The sequence below is a fragment of the Castanea sativa genome, chromosome 5, assembly GCF_040712315.1.
Source record: "Castanea sativa cultivar Marrone di Chiusa Pesio chromosome 5, ASM4071231v1".
NCBI lineage: Eukaryota > Viridiplantae > Streptophyta > Magnoliopsida > Fagales > Fagaceae > Castanea > Castanea sativa.
This window is the reverse complement of record NC_134017.1, coordinates 76648712-76672030: the sequence shown is the minus strand read 5'-3', so window position 1 is coordinate 76672030 and position 23319 is coordinate 76648712. Positions and strand designations below refer to the sequence as shown.

The 23319-nt window shown below is 34.6% G+C and overlaps 1 pseudogene; it reads left to right on the top strand.

Annotated features, from left to right (window-relative positions):
- Window positions 1-21081, top strand: LOC142633955 (mitogen-activated protein kinase kinase kinase 20-like; annotated as a pseudogene).
- The last annotated feature ends 2238 nt before the right edge of the window (window positions 21082-23319 follow it).

Below are 23319 nucleotides of genomic sequence, written 5' to 3'. Positions count from 1 at the left end.
ATGAAGAACAGAGAGTCAGTGGCAGAGTCAGAGGCAAGTATGTATGGCGATGGAGACACTTGGGTGAGAGGCCCATTGTTGGGCGAAGGAGTGTTTGGCTCTATATTTCTTGCCACTTCCAAGAAACCCAATTCACACTTTTGTTAAGGACATCTTTTATATAGTTGGCTAATCCTTTGACAAAACACACTTTACTTGTATTTGGATAGATTTAGAATGTGTTTAATACTTCAAAGAACATGTTGTTTAAGTTTAGTATTAAAACCATGAAGATTGGACCAAGAAACAAGTGAAGAAAATGTATTTACTAAAATTGGACACCTGGTGGACACTTGGTGGACACTTGCGGATAGCTGCCGGATACCTGGTGGACAGCTGCTCGACAGATGCTATCTATCGAGGTTTAATGAGGCTTGACAAATGCTATCTATCGAGGCTATCTATTGAGGTTACGAAAATCAAAATTTTCAGATCTAATTTTTGGGCTAGACTTTTTTATTTGTGTAGGGTTTCTTTTCTCACAACCCTAGACATATATAAGGTATATTTTAGAGGCCATTACATTAGAGAATACAAGGAGAACATATGCAAAAGGTGACTGAAGCCTTATTCTCTCAAAAAGAAGCTACTGCGTCTTTGCGCCTTAGGGTTTTGTAACCAAGTGCTTCTTGATCTTCATTGTTGATGAAGTGAAGAACTTTGCAACCAACATCTTATTCTCTAGTTAGTGATTGAAGTCCCGTACTGGGATCTGCACAATTGGTTAGTCACGTACTGGAATTCGTGCATCAAAGGGTGGCGTTCATATATTGAAGAGTTCGGAGGTTCTAAAGCAGTAGAAGATTTCTGCTATGAGTTCATCTACGGGGATTATAGAGTTTAGGGACAAATGTTTTGTACTAGATCTGAAACTTTTCTTTACTATAGTGGATTGCTTTTAGGAAAGGTTTCCCCCCAAGTTTTTTACTGTGAAACTGGTTGGTTTTATTGGTTTTCCTGGGTCATCATATCCTGTCTTATTTACTTTTCCGCTGCATATTATTTGTGGCATGATATTGATGTTTGTTTGTTCTAACAAGTTTTATGCATAATAAATCTAATTAACAACTTGGATTTAAAACTTGTTAATTCAATCAATCGAGGTCTAAATTTCCCAACAAGTGGTATCAGAGCGGGTATACTCTGATTGGATTAATTTCCTGAGTGTGATCCTTGACCCCTGTTGTCATGGATCATGGACAGTCTCTTTTAATTCCTCCTTTATTTGATGGCACTAATTATACATACTGGAAAGTTCGTATGAAAGTCTTTTTGTAGGCTTTAGGTGAACAGGTATGGCAAGCTGTTGAAGTTGGCTAGATTAAGCCAAAGGAATCGTTGGTGGATTGGGATGATGCAACAATCATAGCGGCAAATTTCAACAGTAGGGCCTTGAATGCTTTATTTTGTGGAGTGACCAATGAGGAATTCAAGAAAATATCATCTATGGAAGTTGCCAAGGAAGTATGGACCATTCTTGAGATCAACTACAAAGGTACCATGGCTGTAAAGAATGTGAAACTTCAAAAACTCACTAGTAGTTTTGAAGAAATAAAGATGGAGGAGGGTGAGACCTTTGATAAGTTTTATGCTAAACTCAAGGATATTGTGAATTCTGCCTTCAACCTTGGAGATTCTATAGCAGAATCCAAAATTGTTAGGAAAATCCTTAGGTCCTTACCTGAAAGATTTCATGCAAAGATCACTGCTATTAAGGAAGCAAAGGACATTGATTAAATTCCTTTGACTGAGCTTGTAGGGAACCTTCAAACCTATGAGATGGGATTAGGCTCAATGGGAAAAGGTGGAAAGAGTAAAAACTTGGCTATTAAGGGTATAAAGGAATATATCAAGGACTCTGAAGATGAAGATGAAGATGGGAATGAGGATGAGGATCTAACCTTCATAATTGATGAGATTATCAAGCTTCTTCAGTTTAGGAAAAAGGATAAGGGCAAACCTCCTGGGAAATCTAAATCCTCTAGGCAATGTAAGAATGAGAAACCCCTTATCCAATGCCATGAGTGCAAGAGTTTTGGTCATATAAGGATAGAGTGTCCAAACTACCTTATGAGGGAAAAGACCAAGAAGTTAGAAGATAAAGGGTTGATTGCTACTTGGAGTGACACTGAGAATGACTCTTCTGATGAGTATGTCGATGAATGTAGTCATGTTATGGCATTTGCTGCCTTAACTGATAAGGTGATTATGGAGAATGCTAGTGACAGTGATGATTCTTCTGATGATGAAGTATCCCAGAAGTTGACCCTTCAGGAAGCCTATGATAAGCTATGCACTGAATTCATAAAATCTGAAAAGAGTTAACATCTTTGTAAAAAGGAGCTTAATGAGGTAAAAACTGAAAAAGCTGATTTGTTAGTCAAACTAGATGAGACTACAAGATTAGCTGAGACTCTTATTGTGGAGAAAACCTTATTAGAAAAGAAGGTAAAGAATCTTGAAGTTGAGCTTAGTCAAGCTAGAACTCAAATAGAGAGGATGTCTAGTGCAAAGCTTAAAGAGGTCTTAAGTGCTCAAAAGCCTAGTTCTGATAAGACTGGCTTAGGATATGCTATCTCTTCCGGCCCCTCCTCTTCCACGGCTTCTGGATCAAGGACTGTCATTCTGCCTCAATCTGATAAAGGTAATAAAGGTAAGAAATCCAAAACTGTTTTGGCTAATTCTAAATCCTTTGTTAGACCTCATGGTTGTCACCACTGTGGTATTTCTGGATACATTCGTCCTAATTGTTTTAAGTTGTATCCTCATAAGCAATTGTCCAAACGGTCACAGGTTTCCTCTCAAGGACCTACACCTTTGTTTGGAGAGTTATTAAAAGTCTTGAGTTTTTTAACTCAATTTCAGGAGAATCTTAATTCTTCTATGTCCTTTAGTATTCATACTAGGATACGTGCCTTTTCATCTTCACGGCCAAAGACTCGTGCTGTGTGGGTGATAAAGGAGTTTAAGACTTAATTGTCTTTTCTATTTGTCCTCTGCTTTAATCCTTTCTATCTAATTGTCTTTACTTGATTTCTTATTTGCTTTTGGAATCATGCTTTCATGCATTTGCATTTTTTTTTTCATGCTTTCATGATTGTTTATTGTTTTTGTTTGATTGTTTAGTTTTTATTTTTTATTTTTTGTTTTCAAAATAAAAATTAAAAAGGAGAAAAATCACAAAAATACAAAAACAGTGTGTGTTTGTGTACATCAGTTCTTGTGAACCTTAAAATGGCCATTGAAACAGAGTTTTCTAAATTTTGTATTTCTTGTAGCTTAGATGAGCATTCTTATGCATAACTAAGCAAGTGGGTTTTGTGGCTCTTTGTTTGTGATGAGTAAGGTTAAGAAATTTTTTGTACTTCACACTCGTATCACTCTTTCTGACGGGTAGGACTAGAAAATCCTAAGAGAAAGGCATAAATAATCATCTCACCACTGTTACTCGCTAATCATAATATGACATCTGTATGCTTCGACATAGCAAAAGTGTAATGTCAATGACATCTGTATGCTTCGACATAGCAAAAGTGCAATGTCAAAAGCTTAACATAATTGGATATTTCTTTTCTCTCCTTTATATACCTATGCATGGTTTGCTAAATAAAAAGAAAATATGCAAAGAAAATAAAAGCAAAAAGAACAAAATGCTTTAAATATGATTGCAAGCGTGTTTTCTAGGAGATATGCGAGTTATAGGATGTACCTCAAAAGTGATAGTCCCCATCAAACAGTTATAATTGTGTGTGAGTTAAAGTGATTTTCTCATATCTTAAATCATCATAACTTTGAGACACTTATGCAATCTTGCGATGTTTTCACACACAACACACAATATTCTTTGCTACTTTTGATACATGTGCAAGTACAATGTGATTTGGCCATCACAAGGTTTACATGTGTTGATGTATGCTCACTAAACTATCTTAACTTGTTTTTAAAATATAAAATCGATTAGACTTGTTTAGTGTGTGTGTGTGTGTGTGTGTGTGTGTATTTTTGGGAGCTATATGCTTCACTCTTTGTTGGTTGAGAGATGTTTTGAGAGGTTAAAATGTTAGTTGGGTCATTGGCTGAGTTGCATGTTTGATGGCATTCATATCTATGTTTTTTTTCTTAAAAAACTGTTTTTAAGCCATCTCGAGACCTCTCGATACCTGGCTTATTAGTCAAACTCTTCAATTGTATCTTATTGCAATCTCGACACCTCTCGATAGGTAGGTGGATCGATTGAGAATGTTTCTATCTCCTTGATAGCTTCTCGATAGCTGTTCGATCCATCGAGGTCTACTCAATAGCTCCTCGATACCTCTCGATCAATCGAGATCCTTTGTATGCATTTTCTTCTTTCCATGTTTTGCATGTTTATTTTATCTTGTCATCCATAGCATATTGTTTCATTACATTCATGCAGTTTTATGGATTCTTTGTACCCTCTTGATCATTTTTTATCATCTTTGTGTTTCTCAAGTGAAGCTTTCTAGCTTCTTGTCCCATTGTCAATCATGACAAAAGGGGGAGAAATTGGAGAATTTGTGATTTCTTTCTTTAAGATTCTACAAGTTAGGGGGAGAAATACATTCCTTTGTAAAGGGGAGATGTGTTTCATCTTGTTAGGGGGAGTGTTTACCTCCTTGTTGTTGTAGGACCTACTTTTAGCTTCTTGTTCTTGTACCTTGGGTCTTGTGACCATTTTTACATACATTGTGCTTATCTTTGATATGTATATGTGATGATGTATGTTTTCTTCACCTACCTCTACATGTGTTGTTTCTTTTCTCTCTTTATATACATGTTTCTTTATTTGTATGCAATCTATTATTTCTGTCTCACACTAAGATGCCTTGATGAGTTTTGTTTAAAGTGTTTCAGAAATACAGGTTATCAAAGTCTTCCATGCCATGAACTCTCTTCTGGCAAAGTTTTTCAGGAGTTTGTTTTAGGATAGATTTTATTGTATTCAACAAGTGAGTATGAGTTGAGTGATTTATGACTTCTTTCATATGTTTATTTGTTTGTTGTGGTTTTGTCATGGATTGCCAAAGGAGGATATTGTTAAGGACATATTTTATGTAGTTGGTTAATCCTTTGACAAAACGCACTTTGCTTGTATTTGAATAGATCTAGAATGTGTTTAGTACTTCAAAGAACATGTTGGTCAAGTTTAATATTAAAGCCATGAAGATTGGACCAAGAAACAAGTGAAGAAAAGGTGTTTACTAAAGCTGGACACTTGGTGGACACCTGCGGATAGCTGCTGGATACCTGGTGGACAGCTGCTCGATAGATGTTATCTATCGAGGTTTAATGAGGCTCGACAGATGCTATCTATCGAGGTTACAGAAATCATAATTTTCAGATCTGATTTTTGGACCAGGCTTTTGTATTTGTGTAGGGTTTCTTTTCTCACAACTCTAGACATATATAAGACATATTTTAGAGGCCATTATATTAGAGAATACAAGGAGAACATATGCAAAAAGTGACTGAAGCCTTATTCTCTCAGAAAGAAGCTACTGTGTCTTTGCGCCTTAGGATTTTGTAACCAAGTGCTTCTTAATCTTCGTTGTTGATGAAGTGAAGAACTTTGCAACCAACATCTTCTTCTCTAGTTGGTGATTAAAGTCGCGTACTGGGATCCGCGCAATTGGTTAGTCACGTACTGGGATTCGTGCATCAAAGGGTGGTATTCATATAGTGAAGAGTTCGGAGGTTCTAAAGCGGTAGAAGGTTTTCGCTGTAAGTTCATCCACGGAGATTGTAGAGTCTAGGGACAAAGGTTTTGTACTAGATCTGAAACTTCTCTTTACTATAGTAGATTGCTTTTCGGGAAGGTTTCCCCCTAGGTTTTTTACTGTGAAACTGGTTGGTTTCATTGGTTTTTCTGGGTCATCATATCTTATCTTATTTACTTTTTTGCTGCATATTATTTGTGAAATGATATTGATGTTTGTTTGTTCTAACAAGTTTTATGCATAATAAATCTAATTAACAACTTGGATTTAGAACTTATTAATAAAATCAATCGGGGTCTAAATTTCCCAATAGCTTTCACTGCTTCCCTTCAACCATGGCTGTCAAATCCGCTGAGGTTTCATTTTCTGCTTCGTTTCAAAAGGAAAAAGAGGTTCACAACAACGTTCAAGGCTGCCCTTTTGTTATTCACTGCTTTGGTGAAGAAATCACAACCCAACAAAACGGTGAGAATATGGTTTATAACTTGTTGCTTGAGTATGCTTCTAGAGGAACCTTAAGCGATTTGATTAAGAAATCAGGAGGGGTTGGTTTCTATGAGTCTGATGTTAAAAGGTACACCAAATCCATGTTAAAAGGGCTTAGTCATGTTCATGATTGTGGTTATGTACACTGTGATTTAAAGCCTAAGAATGTGTTGCTTGTGAGTAGTACTAATGAAGGTTTTGTGGCAAAGATAGGGGATTTAGGGTTGGCTAAGAGATCAGGTACCGAAAAAAGGGGAGGTTGGATTACTTGGGAGGCATTGCATTGTATATGGCGCCTGAAACTGTGATAGAGAATGTGCAAGACCCTAAATCTGATATCTGGGCTTTAGGGTGTGTGGTGTGCCAAATGCTTACTGGGAAATATCCTTGGGATAGAGAGGAAGAATTGGATACAGAGGAGCTTTTGCGTCTTATAGGAAATGAGTGTGAATTGCCTAGAATTCCAAGTGGGATTTCAAGGGAGGCGAGGGATTTCTTGAAGGCTTGTCTTGTGAGGAAACCCATGTTCAGGTTCACGGCGGAGATGCTGTTGGATCATCCCTTTCTCGCTGGTGTGGATGTGTTAGGATTAGTGCTCTTAAATCCTATTGTATGTTATTATGTATGACATTATGTATGACTTAATGTTGTATTTAATAAAGTTGTTTTATTATTATCTGAAATAATGGTAACATGAATATTGAGACATTATCATATAGTCCATGAGATGCATAGTATGTGATTTATGTGAAAACATTACAGAAGATATAAATCACAAGTTATTTGTAAACTCAGAATTTTAGTTCGTAGTCGGTGATGAAATTGGGCGTTTCATCTGCAAAGACTATAACATATTAATTAAGATGATTTGTCTTGATCATGGAAGTGGAAACTTCTAGTTGATGTGTTGATATGTTTTAAGAGTTAAGACATATTGAACTGGACCGCTGTGAGATTTATTATTCTCCTAAGGACTATCAAATGAATAATAAATCTCACGACTTCTATTTGCATGAACTCTTAATCCTAAGAGGATAATGGACCTGATCATGAAATGTAAGTTACTTTAATATATCAGGAGTGAGGTCTAAAGATACGATCAAAATCTTAGTATGTTGGGCAACCACATTTAGTGTTGATGGAACATATATTTTTAAGATGGAATTCATAGTCTCTTAATGAAGATACAAAATATTCCCTTGAGATAAGTTTAATGGTTTTGGTATTCAGAATCTTAGGCCAAACTACTTTAGTAAATTGTTGCTAGAGTATATTTTTATGAAATTGGATTTCATAAATATATAATGAATAACTTAAAGGATTAAACCGGGTACTCAAGGATAAGATGTAGTAATTTACAAAGTGGTAGTCTACATTCATAATTTTGTATTACTACGAATATTTTATAAAGGGGTTGCATGTACAATAAAGTTTTGGGATATAATTTATAAATAAGGCCTAGAGTGCAACTATATATATATAGTGGTATTAAATATAGTAAATGGTAACTTTGGACTTGTCAAGAGTTGATAGAAAAGCCCAAGGCCCATTGGAGCTAGTGTCTTATTGGTCCCTTTTGATCCCACTCCAAGCCACATACTAAAGCCCAATTGGAAAGACCCAAAATGACAGCCCAATTAGATAATCAGTTAGACATAAAGGGAGAAACATATAGAAATTTCTGTAGAGGATTGAAAAAATACTATTGCGAAGTGATGTAAAAAGTGTTAGAAACTTTGAAATTCTCCCTTTAGAACTGATTGAGAGACCACACATCTTGGACGTTAGTGGAATTGGAGTGAAGATCACAAGTATTTCCAAGTGCTTCCGATCTCTGTTTTGAAGTTTAACACACTAAGGTACGCTCTCTTGTTCTTAAATTCTGAAACTTACATAGTGCATGTTATCGATTGTGAATGAAGTAGATCTGTTAAATTTTCGCTGCGTATGTTTTGTATGAGATACAAACCATTTTTAATCCTATAATCCTACAATTGGTATCAGAGCGGTCTTCAATTTCCAATTTGCATAACATGTTTTGTGAGTTTTAGAATCAAGAATGATAATTTCATAATGGTAGAAAGTTATTTGATTGATTTTCTGCATGGTGATTGAAATTATGTTTTGATGAAAACTGAAATTAATGTTATGATGTTGTTTAAGTTTGATATTAAGTCTGTTAATTTGAACTTTAAGGCTATAACATCAATGGAAATCAGTTTAGATATCAATCTCTATCTCTTATTTTCATATGATGGCTATTTGTTCATGAAAAACCCGTTGAAAACTGCCTTAGAGAAAATCTGGAAATTCTAGTTTCACAAGTTTCGATCGATCGAAAATCACTTTCGATCGATCGAGTGAAACAATGATCAGGCTTTTTAAATCGATTGATTTTTGATTGCTAGTCGATCGATTGGATTTTTTGTTTCAATTGATCGAGAGGCGATCGAGTATCAATCGAACAAGTCAGATGCTTAAGTTCGAATTTTTTAATTTTTTCGATCGATTGAAGGGCACATTTGATTGATTGAAAGGAAATATATCAGAATTTTTTTCTATGTGTTTTCACATGTATAAAGAGCAAGGTTATGTGTAATTAGCTTATGCATGTTTTATATTTAAAAACCTTTATACTAAAACATCTAGTGTGAGAGAGATACAAGGGTTGGATTTCACAGCCTCTATTGTTGGTTCACAGTAGTGTGAAATATATACTTTGTCTTTGCCTTGAGCTTAGCATTCCATGCGAAGAGTATTTATTTTATGATCCTACAAGATTGGATTTCTTGGTTTATAGTGGTTTGATCAAACGCCTTGTCTTAGCTTAGAGCTTTGCATTCCATACGGAGGATGTTTTATCATGGTACTACAAAATAAGCTTGTTAAAGGGATGAAATGTGGCTACACATAATTCTAGACAATGGTATACACTAGACTAAGTATTATAGTATCCTCTATGCTGAGTTCTTATTATTATTACTTAGAGGCTAAATGTAAAATGACATATTATTAGTGTTTGATAAGAGTTATCATGATAACACTAATAATGAGAATAGTTCTCAATCAATCATAGTATTTAATGTTCACTTTATGCTGAGGAATATTGAATATAGGATTGGGTTGTCGTTGCATATATTGTGTTATGGTTTTATTAAGACTCCATACCATATGTTTATATGCTAAATTGATAATATCTAGTTTACTTATTATATTCATATTTATTATTTTCAGATTTGCACATGACATCATTTAGCGCACTTGTTTTTATTCTTAATAAAAACAAACTGACTAGATCCAACTATGTTGACTGGAAAAGAAATTTGGACATTGTTTTAACAGCCGAAGAGCACAAATATGTGCTTACTCAACCATGTTCTAGCTTTCCTTCATTAGATGTTCCTCTTGAGGAAAAACGGTGATATATTCATTGGCAGAAATCTAATGAAATGGCCAAGTGCTATATCGTAGCATCTAGCTCAAATGTTCTATAGCATCAAATTCAAGATATAGAACTAGCTTTGGACATTATGTATAGTCTGAAGGAGATGTTTGGTGAGTAAGGCAAGAAACTATGAGACAAATTTATAATACCAAAATGGCTGAAGGTACTTTAGTTAGGGAGCATTGTCTTATAATGATCTCTAATCTGAATATATTAGAGGTTTTAGGTGCCAACATTGATGGAGAATCCCAAGTGGATATAATACTTTAGTCACTACTAGAATCATTCAAGGAATTCAGACTGAATTATAATATGAACAAAAATGTTTATTCTTTGTCTGAATTAATGAATGAGTTAGTGGCGGCTGAAACCATCCTTGGTACTTCTAGTGTTAAAGCCAATGTGGTTGAAGCTTCTACTTCTCAACCTAAGTCGAAAAGCAAAGGTAAGAAGAAGAAGAAGAAGAAGGACTTCACTAAGCAAGAGGGTAAGCAAATAGCCTTAGGAGTTGCCAACAAAGGAAAGAAGCTCAAAGGAAAGTGTTTCCATTGTGGTGAAAAAGGACATAGGAAGAGAAATTGTCCAAAGTTTAAGGCTGACAAGAACAAGGGTATGAAAACTTCTTTTCTTCTTGAAATATGTTTGGAACAGAATCCCACGGATTCCTGGTGTGTGGATTCAGGTTGTATTAATCATATCTGCAATTCTTTGCAGGGGTTTCAAGAGACCAAAAAGTTGAATGGAGGAGAATTGTTTCTTACCTTAGCGGATGGGAGTAGAGTTCCAGTTGTAGCTGTTGGTGTTGTTAATTTATGTTTCGAGTCTAGGGTTTTAATATTGCAAGACTGTCTATTTGTACTTAATGTTCATAGGAATTTAATTTCTGCAACTTATTTAGGTAAACATGGGTATTGTATTATCCTAAAAAACAATGTTATAATAAAAAATAATAAAATATTTATCTGTTCTGGCAATATTGTGGATGATTTTTATATTTTAACTCCTGATAAGCATGAATTATACAATTCTGAATTAGATAATAATTCACATGTGAAATCATTAAAGAGAAAGTTTCCTTCTACTAGTGAAGCTTATTTTTGGCACTTGCGTTTGGGTCAAATTAATTCAAACAGAATTTAAAGACTTATCAGAGATGGACTCTTGGGGCCTATGGACTTTGATGAAATTCCAGTTTGTGAATCTTGTTTGGAAGATAAAATGATCAAACGACCTTTTAATGCAAAAGGTAGAAGAGCTCAAGATTTGCTAGAACTAGTACATTTAGATGTATGTGGTCCTATGTCAATCCAAGTAAGAGGTGGTTAAGAGTATTTCATCACCTTCATTGATGATTACTCTAGATTTGGTTATGTGTACCTAATGAAACGAAAGTCCGAAACTTTTGACAAGTTCAAAGAGTTTAGGGCTGAAGTTGAGAATCAATTGGGTAAATGCATAAAAGCCATTCTATCTGATCGAGGTGGCGAATACCTTCTTGGGGATTTCAAGGATTACCTAATTTAAAATGGGATTATATCCCAGTTGACTGCACTTGGAACACCACAACAAAATGGTGTAGCAGAAAGAAGGAATAGGAATCTTTTAGATATGGTTAGATCCATGATGAGTTATTCAACTCTGCCAATTTCTTTTTGGGGATATGCATTGAGTACTGCAATGTATCTTCTGAATTTAGTACCTTCGAAGTCTATTCCTAGAACACCTGTCGAGTTGTAGAATGGGCGTAAGCCTAGTATGAGACATCTCCATATTTGAGGTTGTCCAGCACATGTGTTAAAAGGAAAGTTTGACAAGTTACAGTCTAAAACAGAAGTGGTTTTCTTTGTAGGGTATCCACAAGGAACAGTTGGAAATTTATTCTATAGTCACAAGGATAATAAAGTGTTTGTTAGCACAAATGCCAAATTCTTGGAAAATGACTATATTAATAATTTTATTCCTAGAAGTAGAGTTGTCTTGGCTGAAATGAATGAACCTGTAGTTAAAAAACCAATAGATGAAATTAGGGATGATGTGGTTGTATTGGATATACCATAAGATACTACTAATGAGATATCTAGTACATAAGAGCCTCGTCGTAGTGGGAGAATTGTTCGGCCTCTTGTGAGATTCATAGGTTTGGGAGAAACTTATGAAGCTATCTTAGAAGAGGCTAAATCGAATCCTTACACTTATGATGAAGCAATAAATGATATAGATGCACATCATTGGCTCCAAGCTATGAAATCTGAACTGGATTCTATGTATTCTAATCATGTATGGGATCTTGTAAAGGCGCTTAATGGCATTAAACCTCTTGGTTGCAAATGTGTCTATAAAAGGAAGAGAGGTATAGATAGAAAGGTTGAAACCTTTAAAGCAAGACTAATGGTGAAAGGATATATATGAAAAGAAGGCATTGACTATGATGAAACTTTTTCGCTAGTAGCCATGTTTAAATCTATTAGAATTCTCTTATCCATTGCTGCTCATTATGATTATGAGATTTGAAAAATAGATGTCAAGACTGCATTTCTTAATGGCAATCTTGAAGAAGAAATCTACATGATACAACCAGAAGGTTTCATAGAAAAGAACCAAGAGCATATGGTATGCAAGTTGGAAATGTCCATTTATGGACTTAAGCAAGCATCTAGGTCATGGAACATCATATTTGATCAGGCAATCAAATCATTTGGTTTTGAAAAAAATCTTGATGAACCATGTGTGTACAAGAGACATCAAGACAAAGTAGTGATGTTCCTAGTGCTTTATGTTGATAATATTTTACTAATTGGGAATAATGTAGGGGTAATGTCATCAGTAAAGGTTTGGTTGTCTAGCCAATTTGATATGAAGGGTTTGGGTGAAGCTAACTATATTCTAGGGATCAAGCTTTGGCGAGATTGAAAGAATAAGGTGTTAGGTTTGTCATAAGCTGGATATATAGATAAGGTTCTAGAACGGTTTAGCATGCAAAACTCCAACAAAGGATTACTTCCTTTTAGACATAGAGTTCATCTGTCTGATGACCAAAGTGTTAAGGACATATTTTATGTAGTTGGCTAATCCTTTGACAAAACACACTTTACTTGTATTTGGGTAGATCTAGGATGTGCTTAATACTTCAAAGAACATGTTGTTCAAGTCTAGTATTAAAGCCATAAAGATTGGACCAAGAAACAAGTGAAGAAAATGTGTTTACTAAAGCTGGAAACCTGCTTGACAGATAGCTATCTATCGAAGTTTAATGAGGCTCGACAGATGCTATCTATCGAGGTATCTATCAAGGTTACAAAAATCAAAATTTTCAGATTTGATTTTTGGATCAGGCTTTTGTCTTTGTGTAAGGTTTCTTTTCTCACAACCCTAGACATATATAAGGCTTATTTTAGAGGCCATCACATAAGAGAATATAAGGAGAACAATTGTAAAAGGTGACCGAAGCCTTATTCTTTCTAAAATTATTTTGTCTAAAAGAAGCTACTACATCTTTGCGCCTTAGAGTTTTGTAACCAAGTGCTTCTTGATATTCATTGTTGATGAAGTGAAGAACTTTACAGCTAACATCTTCTTCTCTCTAGTTGGTGATTGAAGTCGCGTACTGAGACCCGCGCAATTGGTTAGTCACGTACTGAGATTCGTGCATCAAAGGGTGGCATTCATATATTGAAGAGTTCAGAGGTTCTGAAGCGGTAGAAAGTTTCTGCTGTGAGTTCATTTATGGGGATTGTAGAGTCTAAGGATAAAAGTTTTATACTAGATCTGAAACTTCTCTTTATTATAGTGAATTGCTTTTTGGGAAGATTTCCCCCCAGATTTTTTACTATGAAACTGGTTAGTTTCATTAGTTTTCCTGAGTCATCATATCTTGTTTTATTTATTTTTCTGCTACACTTACTTTTGACATTATATTGATGTTTGTTTGTTTTAATAAGTTTTATGTATAATAAATCTAATTAACAACTTGGGTTTAAAACTTGTTAATTCTATCAACCGGAGTCTAAATTTCCTAACAAGTGGTATTAGAGCGGGTACACTGATTGGATTAATTTCCTGAGTGTGATCCTTGACCCCCGTTGTCATGGATCGTGGACAATCTCTTTTGATTCCTCATTGATTTGATTGAACTAATTATGCGTACTAGAAAGTTTGTATGAAAGTTTTTTTGCAGGCTCTAGGTGAGCAGGTATGGCAAGCTGTTGAAGTTAGCTGAATTAAGCCAAAGAAAGTGCCAGTGGATTGGGATGATGCAACAATCACAGCGGTAAATTTCAACAGTAGAATCTTGAATGCTCTTTTTGTGGGGTGACCAATGAGGAATTCAAGAAAATATCATCCACGGAAGTTGCTAAGGAAGCATAGGCCATTTTGGAGACCACCTATGAAGGTACCCAGGCAGTAAAGACTGTGAAACTTCAAAGACTCACTAGTAGCTTTGAAGAAATAAGGATGGAAGAGGATAAGACCTTTGATGAGTTTTAGGCTAAACTCAAGGATATTGTGAATTCTGCATTCAACCTTGGAGAGTCTATAGCAGAATCCAAAATTGTTAAGAAAATCCTTAGGTTCTTATTTGAAAGATTTCATTCCAAGATCACTGCCATTGAAGAAGCAAAGGACATTGATCAAATTCTTTTGACCGATCTTGTAAGGAACCTTCAAACCTATGTGATGGGATTAGGCTCAATGGAAAAAGGTGGAAAGAGTAAAAACTTGGCTCTTAAGGGTATAGAGGAATATATCAAGAGCTCTAAAGATGAAGATGATAATGAAGACGAGGATCTAACCTTCATAACTGATAATATTATCAAGCTTCTTCAGTTAAGGAAAAAAGGATAAGGGCAAACCTCCTAGGAAATCTAAATCCTCTAGGAAGGATAAGAATGAAAAGCCCCCCATCCAATGCTATGAGTGCAAGGGTTTTGGACATATGAGGATAGCGTGCCCAAACTACCTTATGAGGGAAAATGCCAAGAAGTCAAAAGATAAAGGGTCAGTTGCTACTTGGAGTGACATCGAGAATGACTCTTTTGATGAGTGTGTGGATGAATGTAGTCACGTTATGGCCTTTGCTGGCTCAACGGATAGGGTGATTATGGAAAGTGCAAGTGACAGTGAGGATTCTTCAGATGAAGAAGTACCTAAGAAGTTGACCCTTTAGGAAGCCTATGATAAGCTATGCATTAAATTTATAAAATCTGAAAAGACTTTTCATCTTTGTAAAAAGGAGCTTAATGAGGTAAAAACTGACAAAGCTAAATGTATTAGTCAAACTGGATGAGACTACAAGGTTAGTTGAGACTTTCATTATGGAGAACACCTCATTAGAAGAGAAGATCAAAAATCTTGAGGTTGAGCTTAGTCAAGGTAGAACTCAAATAGAGAGGATGTCTAATGCAAAGCTTGAAGAGGTCTTGAGTCCTCAAAAGCCTAGTTCTGATAAGACTGGCTTAGGATATGCTGTCTCCTCTAGCCCCTCTTCTTCCATGGCTTTCGGATCAAGGATTGTCATTGTGCCTCAATTCGAGAAAGGTAATAAAAGTATGAAATCCAAAACTGTTTTGGCTAATTATAAATCTTTTGTTAGACCTCATTTTTGTTACCATTGTGGTGTTTATGGACACATTCGTTCAAATTTCTTTAAGTTGTATCCTCAAAATCAAGTGTCCAACAGGTCACAAGTTTCCTCTCAAGGACCTACACTTTTATTTGGAGAGTTATCAAAAGTCATGAGTTTTTTAACTCAATTTTAGGAGAATTTTAATTCTTCTATGCCCTTTAGTAGACATACTAAGACACATGCTTTTTCATCTTCACGGCCAAAAACTTGTGCTGTGTGGGTGAGAAAGGAGCCTAAGACTTAATTAACTTTTCTGTTTGTCCTCTGCTTTAATTCTTTCTATCTAAAGTAGAACTCTCTTTGTTTGATTTCTTTTTAGCTTTTATAATCATGCTTTCATGCATATGCACCTTTCTATCACGCCTTCATGCATTTGCATCTTTCTTTCATGCTTTCATGATTGTTTATCTGTTTTTGTTTGGTTGTTTAGTTTTTATTTTGTGCTGTTTTTAAAATAAAAAAGAAGAAAAATCAGAAAAATACAAAAATAGTGTGTGTTTGTGTACATCCGTTCTTGTGAACCTTAAAATGGCCATTCAAACAGAGTTTTCTAAACTTTGTATCTCTTGTAACTTAGATGAGCATCTCTATGCACAACTAAGCAAGTGAGTTTTGTGACTCTTTGTTTGTGATGAGTAAGGTTTAGTGATCTTTTGTACTTAACACTCGTATCACTCTTTTTGACGGGTAGGACTAGAAAATCCTAAGAGAAAGACATAAATAACCATCTCACCACTGTTACTTGCCAATCATGATATGACATCTGTATGCTTCGGCATAGTAAAAGTGCAATGTCAAAAGTTTAACATAATTGGGTATTTCTTTTCTCTCTTTTATATACCCATGCATGATTTGCTTAATAAAAAGAAAATATGCAAAGAAAATAAAAGCAAAAAGATAAAAAATGCTTTAAATATGATTGCAAGTGTGTTTTCTAAGAGATGTGAGAGTTATAGGATGTACCTCAAAGGTGATAGTTCCCATCAAACAGTTATGATTGTGTGTGAGTCAAAGTGATTTTCTCATATCTCAAATTGTCATAATATAGAGACACTTATGCATTCCTACGATGTTTTCACACATAACACGCAAAATTCTTTGCTATTTTTGATACATGTGCAGGTACAATGTGATTTGACTATCATAAAGTATACATGTGTTGATGTATACTCACTAAACTGTCTTAACTTATTTTTGAAATATAAAATTAGTTAGATTTGTTTAGTGTGTGTGTGTGTTTTTGGGATCTCAAATGCTTAACTCTTTGTTGTTTGAGAGATGTTTTGAGAGGTTAAAATGTTGGTTGGTTCATTGGCTGAGTTGTATGTTTGATTGCATTCATATCTGTATTTTTCTCCTCCTTGAAAAACTGTTTTTAAGCCATCTTGACACCTTCTCAACACCTCTCGATACTTGGCTTATCTGTCGAGATCTTTAGTTGATTTTTTATCGCAATCTCGACACCTCTCGATAGCTAGGTGGATTGATCAAGAAATTTCCTATCCCCTTAATAGCTTCTCGATAGCTGTTTGATCCATCGAGGAATGCTCGATAACTTCTCGACACCAATCGATCCATCGAGATCCTCTGCATGCATTTCTTTCATGTTTTGCATGTTTCTTTTATCTTGTCATCCATAGCATCTTATTTCATTACATTCATGCATTTATATGGACTCTTTGTACTCCCTTGATAATTTTTGATCATCTTTATGTTTCTTGGGTGAAGCTTTATAACTTCTTGTACCCTTTGTCAATCGTGACAAAAAGGGGGAGAAATTTAAAAATTTGTAGTTTCTTTCTTTAAGATTCTACAAGTTAGGGGGAGAAATACATTCCTTTGTAAGGGGGAGATGTGTTTCATCTTGTTAGGGGGAGTGTTTACCTCCTTGTTGTTGTAGGAGCTACTTTTAGTTTCTTGTTCTTGTACCTTAGGTCTTGTGACTATGTTTACATACATTGTGCTTATCAAGTGGTATATGTGATGATGTATATTTTCTTCGATGATGTATATTTTCTTCATCTATCTCTACACGTGTTGTTTCTTTTCTATCTTTATACACATGTTTCTTTATTTTGTATGCAATCTATTATTTCTGTCTCACACTAAGATGCCTTGATGAGTTTTGTTTAAAGTGTTTCAGAAATACAGATTGTCAAAGTCTTCCATGCCATGAACTTTCTTCTTGCAAAGTTTTTCAAGAGTTTGTGTTAGGGTAGATTTTATTGTATTTAACAAGTAAGTATGAGTTGAGTGATTTATGACTTCTCTCATATGTTCAGTTGTTTGTTGTGGTTTTGTCACGGATTGCCAACGGGGGAGATTGTTAAGGACATATTTTATGTAGTTGGCTAATCCTTTGACAAAACGCACTTTACTTGTATTTGGGTAGATCTAGGATGTGCTTAATACTTTAAAAAACATGTTTTTCAAGTCTAGTATTAAAGCCATAAAGATTGGACCAAGAAACAAGTGAAGAAAATGTGTTTACTAAAGCTAGACACTTGCTGGACAGCTGCTCGACAGATAGCTATCTATCGAGGTTTAATGAGGCTCGACAGATGCTATCTATCAAGGTATCTATTGAGGTTATGGAAATCAGAATTTTCAGATCTGATATTTGGACCAGGCTTTTGTATTTGTATAAGGTTTCTTTTCTCACAACCCTAGACATATATAATGCTTATTTTAGAGACCGTCACATAAGAGAATATAAGGAGAACAATTGCAAAAGGTGACCGAAGCTTTATTCTCTATAAAAGAAGCTACTACGTCTTTGTGCTTTAGGGTTTTGTAACCAAGTGCTTCTTGATCTTCATGATTGATGAAGTGAAGAACTTTGTAGCCAACATCTTCTTCTCTCTAGTTGGTGATTGAAGTCGCGTACTGGGATCCGCGCAATTGGTTAATCATGTACTGGGATTCATGCATCAAAGGGTGGCGTTCATATATTGAAGAGTTCAAAGGTTTTGAAACGGTAGAAGGTTTCTGCTGTGAGTTCATCTACGAGGATTGTAGAGTCTAGGGACAAAGGTTTTGTACTAGATCTGAAACTTTTCTTTACTATAGTGAATTACTTTTCGGGAAGGTTTCCCCCCAGGTTTTTTACTGTGAAACTGGTTGGTTTCATTGGTTTTCCTAGGTCATCATGTCTTGTTTTATTTATTTTTCTGCTGTACTTAGTTTTGACATGATATTGATGTTTGTTTGTTTGTTTGTTTTAACAAGTTTTATGCATAATAAATCTAATTAACAACTTGGGTTCAAAATTTGTTAATTTTATCAACCGGAGTCTAAATTTTTCAACACAAAGGCCTAAGACTCAAGAGGAAGAAAATTTGATAAGACAAGTTCCCTATGCTTCTGCTGTGGGAAGTCTCATGTATGCCATGCTTTGTACTAGACCAGATATTTGTTATTCAATAGGCATGGTCAGCCGATATCAATCAAATCCAGGACCTAAACATTGGCAAGCTGTAAAGCATATTCTCAAGTATCTTAGGAGAACAAGAGATTATATGCTTGTTTACCGGTGTGAGGATTTGATTCCTATTGGCTATACAGATTCAGATTTTCAGTTGGATCTAGATTTCAGAAAATCCACGTCGGGATGTGTTTTCACCTTGGGAGGTGGAGCTATAAGCTGGAAGAGTGTTAAGCAATCTTGTATTGCTGACTCTACCATGGAAGCCGAATATGTTGCTGCTTGTGAGGCGGCAAAAGAGGCTGTTTGGCTCAAGAAATTCCTTTCTGATCTTGGTGTTATGAGAATTGAGCAAGTTCCTATTACATTTTTTTGCGACAATAGTGGAGCTGTTGCATAGTATAAGGATCTAAGGAATCACAAGAAAGGAAAGCACATAGAGAGAAAGTATCACATCATTCGAGACATTGTTGCTCATGGAGATGTGGTAATAGCAAAGATTGATAATGCAAAGAATCTAGCGGATACCTTTACCAAAGCCTTGCCTCAAAGGACTTTCGAGTCACATTTGGAGGAGATGAGAGTTAGATTAGTGCACAATAGTCTTTAGTGCAAGTGAGAGATTGTTAGGATTAGTGTTCTTAAATTCTATTGTATGATACTATGTATGTTATTATGTATGACATTATGTATGACTTAATGTTGTATTTAATAAAGTTGTTTTATTATTATCTGAAATAATGGTAACATGAATATTAAGACATTATCATATAGTCCATGAGATGCATATTATGTGGTTTATGTGAAAAGTCACAGAAGATATAAATTACAAGTTCTTTGCAAACTCAGAATTTTAGTTCATAGTCGGTGATGAAATTGGACGTTTCATCTACAAAGACTATAACATATCAACTAAGATGATTTGTCTTGATCATGGAAGTGGAGATTTATAGTTGATGTATTGATATGTTTTAAGAGTCAAGACATATTGAACTGGACTGCTGTGAGATTTATTATTCTCTTAATGACTGTCAATTGAATAATAAATCTCACGACTTCTATTTGCATGAACTCTTAATCCTGAGAGGATAATGAACCTAATCATGAAATGTAGGTTGCTTTAATATATCAGGAGTAAGGTCTACAGATATGATCGAAATCTCAGTATGTTGGGCAACCACATTTAGTATTGATGAAACATATATTCTCAAGATGAAATTCATAGTCTCTTAATGGAGATACAAAATATTTCCTTGAGATAAGTTTAATAGTTTTGTTATTCCAAATGTTAGGCCTAACTACTTTAGTAAATTGTTGCTAGAGTATATATTTATGAAATTGGATTTCATAAATATATGATGAAAAACTTAAAGGATTAAACCGGGTACTCAAGGATAAGATGTAGTAATTTATAAAGTGGCAGTCTACATTCATGACTTTGTATTATTACAAATATTTTATGAAGGAGTTGTATGTAAAATAAAGTCTTGGGATATAATTTATAGATAAGGCCTAGAGTGCAACTATATTTATATAGTGGTATTAAATATAGTTAATGGTAACTTTAGACTTGTCAAGAGTTGACAGAAAAGCCCAAGGCCCTTGGAGCTAGTGTCTTATTGGTCCCTTTTGGTCCTACTCCAAGCCACATACTAAAACCCAATTGGAAATGCCCAAAAGACCAGTCCAATTAGATAATCAGTTAGATACAAAGGGAGAAACATACAGAAATTTCTGTAGAGAATTGAAAAAACACTATTGCAAAGTGGTGTAAGAAGTGTTAGACACTTTGATATTTTCCATTTGGAACTGATTGAGAGACTACACATCTTGAGTGTTAGTGGAATTGGAGTGAAGATCAAAAGTATTTCCAAGTGCATTAGATCTTTGTTTTGAAATTCAACACACCAAGGTATATTATCTTGTTTTTGAATTCTGAAACTTACATAGTGCATGTTATCGATTGTGAATGAAGTAGATCCGTTAAATTTTCGTTGCGTATGTTCTGTATGAGATACAAACCATGTTTAATCCTATTATCCTACAGGATGAACCTGAACTACCCACTCTTTCAAGTTCTTCATGGACTGAAGCTGATTTTAAGCTTTGTGATTCTTCTTTTTTGGATGATGATGATTTGATCTCTTGTTCGTGTTCAGAGGATGATGAAGATATTGGAGTAAGATTGGTTGTGAGCTCAGATGAGGAAGCGCCTGTTGTTGGTCTGAAAAGGAAAAGGGTTGCATTTGATGATGACAATAAATTTAGGACAACAGCACAAGCTAATTTGAAATTTCCTGCTTCATTTGTACCCGTTGGAGCTTAATTGTATATTGTTACAAGATCTTGATATAGTAGTCATAATATGCTATAGGTAGTAGGCATTCAATTGTACTTATTCTTGAAATATAATCCAATCAACAGCACCCAATTTTTGCAAAATCATGCTGCATTTTTTCCATTACTGTTATGTTTTCGTTCTTTTTATTGTGTTCTTGTTTGACTCTTGATAGTTGAGAGGAGCTATAGACTTAGCTTGTTTCCCCTAATTTTGTGTAGCGACATTCCAACCATGGCACATTGCATGTGCAATCTTGTATGATTTAACAATCAAGATCTCTACCGCTTTTCTGTCAAAAAAAAAAAAAAAAAAAACAACAATTAAGATCTCTGCTGTGAGTTCCTTTTTTGGTAAACTAGGAGCTCCCACATATATTTGGAAAAAGATTAAAAAATTAAAGGAAACAAGAGAGAGAGGGAGTATTAGAGGGAAATATTTTCTTACTCTTAAAGAGTGTTCTGTTTCTAAATTAGGCAATTAGAAGAGGTTTCAGTAACTACTTCCTTCCAATATTATCCATGCTTTCTTGATATTGAAACTGAGACAAGAAAGATAACTTAGTATTTTGTAGAGGCATGGGTGTAAGGATCAGTATTGGACGATACTGGACATGTATTCCATTTTATTTGGGTAAACAAAGATGATTTTAACCCCTGTGTTCTACATACCTGGACTTACTACACACCAACTGTTTTTAAAGAACAATAATATTGCAATCAACACTAGTTTATGAAAAGATCATTTTGCGTCAATCTTCATAATACCATGCATCTCAAAAGAGTAAATAGTCCAGTTACAAATGTCAGTGTTTTTATCCCTTCCATGACCATTGACCAAAATCAATCTTCTGCTAAAATAATGAAATTTTTATAAAATTATATGGCCACACTACAATATCAAGATCTAAACGATCTTTAGACCAAAAGCTCAATTGAAATTCTTTGCAAGTATTGCATGAATAAGTGTTCTAAAAAGAGATGGAAAAGAAAATGAAAGTTCCCTTCTCCGAGGACTGCAACCTTTTGACCTGTAACTTTGGAATGACTCGATAATCCTACCTTTGTGATTGGAATGGAAAACATAAACTTTGTATTCTAGGGCCAAAATGGACAAATACCACAATTTTCAGAAATTTGTAGCAAGAAAACACTGTTTCGGAACTAAATAGGGAAATACCACTTTTCTAGAACTCGAGTTTCAGAAACTTGAGTTTAAATGGTACTCGAGTTTATGAATTCATCAGTTCCACCATCGTGGCACTGCTGAGCTGGAATTTATGCGATTAAAAAAAATAAGGTGGTACTCGAGCTTGGTAAACTCGAGTTCCATGCAACACAGTACTCGAGTGTACCAGGCTGGAGTACCTATTATAAAAATATTTATGTTTATGTTTATTACTATGGTACTCGAGCTCACCAAGCTCGAGTACCTTGAAAGGAACTCGAGTTTATCAAACTCGAGTCCCTTATAATCTTTTTTTTTTTGGGTAATCGACAAATAAACATAAACATAAACATAACAATAAGTAGCTATTTTATGTTTTTATTTATTTAAATATAAGCATCGTAAAATATAAGGATTTTAATTTCAAAATATGAATTAATTTCTGCACTAATTAAAATTGTTCATTGTTTTCTCATAAAAATTGTTCACTGTTTTTTGCATAAACTATTTCTAGCATTCTGCATAAAATTATTTTATGTTCAGGATTATTTAAAAAATTGTTCACTCTCTTTTTTGCGTAAATTATTCTCTGTTCACTATTTAAAAAATTGTTCACTGTTTTCTCATAAAACACCTAGTGAAATCGTGTTTTCTAAATTTAAATGCCAATCTGAATGCTTTTTCATGTTTGAATTTCACAATAATCGAATCTATTTTTCTGCATTGATAAAATCTATTTCTACATTAATAAAATTTGCTTTCTGCACATCATGTTTACGGTATATTCGAATCTGCTTACTACATTCATAAAATTGGTTTTCTACATTAATTAAAATTATTCATTGTTTTCTCATAAAAATTGTTCACTATTTTCTGGATAAACTGTTTCTAGCATTCTGCATAAATTTATTTCTGTTTAGCATTATTAAAAAAATTGTTCTCTCTCTTTTTTGCATAAATTATTCTCTGTTCACTGCATAAATTGTTCAGTATCACATAGATAGAATCATGGTAGAATTTGTAAAGTTTTTGAATTCCAGTTACCTTGATTATCATAGC